Genomic DNA, 4,341 nt, shown 5'->3' with positions numbered 1-4,341 from the left:
TACTAAAACATGTATTATTATTATTATTATAAATTTTTAATTTAACTTTCTCTAAAGAAAACAAATCGTTTAATCTATATCAATATATAATTCCGTGGCAGTGCACTTTAAATTAAAAACTGAATAACCGATAATAGAGTATCAAAGTTCAAGCGAGTGCAGATTTGAATATCTATAATCCTTCTAAACTCGTGTACGACGACATCAAATCACGAATTTTCACTCGATTTAACGCATAATTTTATCAATTTTTCCCTACCATATATAGAAAATTATTACAGTTCACACGATTGAAATTAAATATAATGAGTTGCGAGCTATTGTCTACGGTAAGGTTCGAAAAAAAATCTCTGAATTGCATGAAAATTGCATGCAATACCACGCTATACGCATGCAATTCGAAAGAATACAAACATGCAAACTGATTAACTTTTTTAAAGTTTTTTTTTTTAATGCAGCTTCGAATTCATTGTTTGCTTCATTTGCACGCCGCTTTATAAACTTCTACATCTTTTAATTTAACATAGAAAAAAATAAATAAAATATATAATAATCTAGCAAACTTAATAAATTACTTAGATAGAGAAAGATCTTATTCAATTCTATTATAATTATTGGCAGCTGTCTTGTATCTCGTCTCTAAGGCAACCAACATCAATGCCCAAAGTTCATAGAGACCCCTTGACATTCTCATCATCCTTTGTAATCTCGAAAAAAGATAGATAGAGAGAAAGAGAGAGAGAGAGAGAGAGACCGTTTCTTCCTATGAAAAAATATAAAAATAGAATTGTTTTTCTCCTTAGATTGCAAGTTTTTTTAATCTTAATTTATTTCCCTTTCATCTAAATTCAGTCAGATGACAAGTATTTGTTGTCTAAAACGAGGAGGGATAGTAAGACAAATACTTCCTGTGTATGAGCAATTCTTGGAACACAAGAGGAAATACCTAACACAGCAGATTTCTATCCTTTTTTTTCCCCTCTATGCTCATTCCTTATTCGTTCTCACATGGATTTTCTCTAATGAAAACTAGATAAAAATAACTTATAATGTATAATTATAACACCCGATAGCGAACGAAAAAGTATGCCCAACAACGAAAAAACTTTTACACTATATCTAAGAGGCACATACATATAAGCGCGAGCGCGCGCGTAACTTAAATAAATAAAATTAAAATAAATAAGTAAATAAATAAGTAAAAAATAAAATAAAATAAAAATCCCTTTTACGTTTTATAGGAAAAATGCATGAAAGAACGAAAAAAATTTCCATTTATAAACCGTGCAAAAGTTGGCATTAATTGTAGTACATTTGCATAATTTTGTATTAAAATGAACAATCGACGTGCAAAATCGTACGAATTTCTACCGAATTTTCGGGCGACGAGAGGATTTTTCTATAAGAAAACTCCCGAAAAAGCAACGGTACTTTTGTTTCTTTTCTTTTCTTTTTTTTTCTTTTTCTTTTTTTGAGCGGGTTTTTCTCTCCTTCTCCCTCGCTTAAAACACCAAAATAATATTTTCTACGCTTAATTTTACTTATAATTATCGTTAGTTGTTACGCTGTTTTATCGTAACGTTCGAATTAATCCGTTAAAATTGAGTACAGTTCGAAATTCTCATTAGTTTTTTTTTCCATAGCGCGACTTTACTTATAGTTCACTCCTTTACTAACCCATCGGTTCTCAATTGTTACTTTTATTCGTGGGATGATAAAGAAAATTGACGTAATACAAAAAGTCTGTGACGTAACCGAGCGAAAATACTTAAATTTCCACAAGACGGTAATGTTACTTACCTGGTGTATAACGCTTGATAGCCGACCAAGTCAAAAGCGTGTTTATATACCAAAACTATCTTCCTACCTAACACAAACGTCTTCAGCTGACACCGCCACCTAGTACCAATTATGAACGACAGATGGCGCTCCGGTTGTTAATCGTTTTGCAAGTTAGATAACGTCACAATAGCATTGAGATACAAGGAATTTGATTGGTTTAAAAGCACGTGATTTATAATTTATTATTTTTAAACTATTTTACAGTTGTTACGCCTTATGGAAATATTTTCGGAGGTTGAGCGCCATTTTTTTTTTTTTAATATTTCTACTTTCTCTTTTTTTTCCACTTTTTCCCCTCTTTAAAGTATAAATATTTTTGATGGGTTCTCATTTATTTTTTTAAATAAATATTTAGAGATTTTTTTAAAAATTTAGCTAATATTTTATCTATTACATAAATTATAAAACTTTCTAAAAATACGATTTTTTACAACTAAAAATGCATATTTTTCTCATAAAAAGTGTTTAAATGCTTAATAAAACAGTTATGTATTATAAAATTCCTGGCTGTAATTAAAGAAAGTGTGTTTTATTTACATTAAAAAAATGATAAAAAAAATTACTATACAAACAGTTTATAAGTTTGCAGGAGAAGAGAGATTTTTTTTCTTCTTCATTCAAGGCATTAATTTTGTATTTTTATTATGTTATGTAAATAAATTAAATAACTAAGAATATAAACTGTGGATATAAATGTTTAGATAACTTCGAGATGATAATTTACAGACCTTATATATATCTTAGACTACTAAATTATTTAAATTATAAACTATTTTTAAATTAGGATTTCTCCTCTCCCCACAATACTTTCGTTACTAAAACATGGTGTTACCCATTGGAAATTATATTTACACAAAATTTTGCAAGGAAATTAATGGTATTTTATGCAAAAAAATTCGTTAGTTTGATTGCTAAAACGGTTTAAGTTCTATTCGATAAACGAATGTCATGCCACAATAATGGCAATGACACCTCTATCCTCTTTTATTGGTTAATTTATGTTAATTTGTTATATGCCAATAACCAGTTTTGGACTTCACCTTGAATATCAAATAAAATTGTTTTTTATTTATTTATTTTTTATTCATTTAAATTTGAAAAATATAAAAAAAAATTTTGCACCCTAATTACTATATTATTAGTTGAAAAATTACCATTCAAATCAAACTAGCAGTTAAATAAAAATCACCTGCTTTAAGAGGCAGATGTCGAAACGAAAACAAAGAAAAAGTAGAAAACAATGGCTGCCTTGTTGCTATGAGAGATTTCCTCCCCCCTTTTTTCTGTTCTAGCACCCATTAAACAGATCAAGGTACGATTCATTTTGACTCTTAACCCCTAACTAAATAAACATCACCTTGATTTTTGCAACCAGTGTGATCAAAATACAGTTCTATCGAGTAGGGAAAAAAAAGGGTTTTTCGAACGTTTTATCTTGACAAATTAGTTAGAAAATAAGGAAAAAAATCAACCCGTTTAATATATTAATATTTACATAATTGAGGACAGAATGTTGGTGGGACCATATAAAAATTTTTACCAACCCCTAAATAAATCATAATTTTAACATTCCTTTGAAACATAACAGTTATTAAAAAAATAACCGATTATCATGTCCGAAATGACTTCAAACAACAGAATCCGTGAACATTAAACTTCTTTGGAGGTAATTATAGAGCCAAGTAACTATTTATAAAAATTGTTTGGTGGGTTCGTGAGCAATGGTCTAAATGATACGCAGTTTTGAGTTTTGAGTCTGAAGAAGCCACAGGGTATGACTCAACCGTGATATCTAGTAAATTGGTTAGTTGTATAACATTCAACGATCAAAATCCTTAACCCCTTTGTAAAAACACTTCAAGCCTTGGGCAAAATATACCAAACATTAACAACAGTTGGGTAAGATGAAGTGGCCTGTCTTGGTGTGGGGTGTGTTGAAGATTTATCTTTCTCATACACCACTCCCTCGCGTACACTCACCTATTATATACCATTGTCGATTAATGAATATCCCCCAGTAGTATTTTTTAATTAATATTCATGTAGATAATCATTTTTAATGGTGGAAGAGAATATTTTTGCTTAAAATGTGACCTTCGAACATGCCACTTTTATCAAGTTAGAAAAAAAATAACAAAATATACGCGTAATTTTCTGATTATTTTTGATATAACGATTAAATTTTACATAAATCTGATGGTTAAGATGGAAATCTAACAATTGAGATCCGATTAAGTCGCAAATTAAGGTGTAAACCGAGGAGTTGAGAAGAAACAAATAGAGAATGCGTTAACAATACGATAAAAAAGAGGCACAGACATAAGCAATTATTAAAATAAAAAAAAACAATAATAATAATAAAAAATTAGGCGAGTCTCGGATGAATAAATGTAAGTTAGTCAAATTAAAAAACGGCAGTAACGAAAATGGCCAATTAGAGAACAAATACTGATGAATTCGTCAATGAATTGACCAATAAGAGAAGAAACGAATTTCAAA

The 4,341-nt window shown here is 29.4% G+C and overlaps 1 protein-coding gene across 1 annotated transcript in view; it reads right to left on the bottom strand.

The window, feature by feature from the left end:
- Nucleotides 1-1,900, bottom strand: part of LOC111638988 — an 83,689-nt gene extending 81,789 nt beyond the window's left edge. Inside the window, exon 1 of the mRNA XM_023384762.1 lies at nt 1,801-1,900. The gene's annotated coding sequence lies outside the window, so the exon portion shown is untranslated. The remainder of the gene's footprint in view (nt 1-1,800) is intronic.
- Between the last annotated feature and the right edge of the window lie 2,441 nt (nt 1,901-4,341).

Source organism: Centruroides sculpturatus, unplaced genomic scaffold, assembly GCF_000671375.1.
Source record: "Centruroides sculpturatus isolate CEXI.00-Female unplaced genomic scaffold, Cexi_2.0 scaffold1314, whole genome shotgun sequence".
In the NCBI taxonomy this organism is placed as follows: domain Eukaryota; kingdom Metazoa; phylum Arthropoda; class Arachnida; order Scorpiones; family Buthidae; genus Centruroides; species Centruroides sculpturatus.
This window is presented reverse-complemented; position numbering and strand designations above follow the sequence as displayed.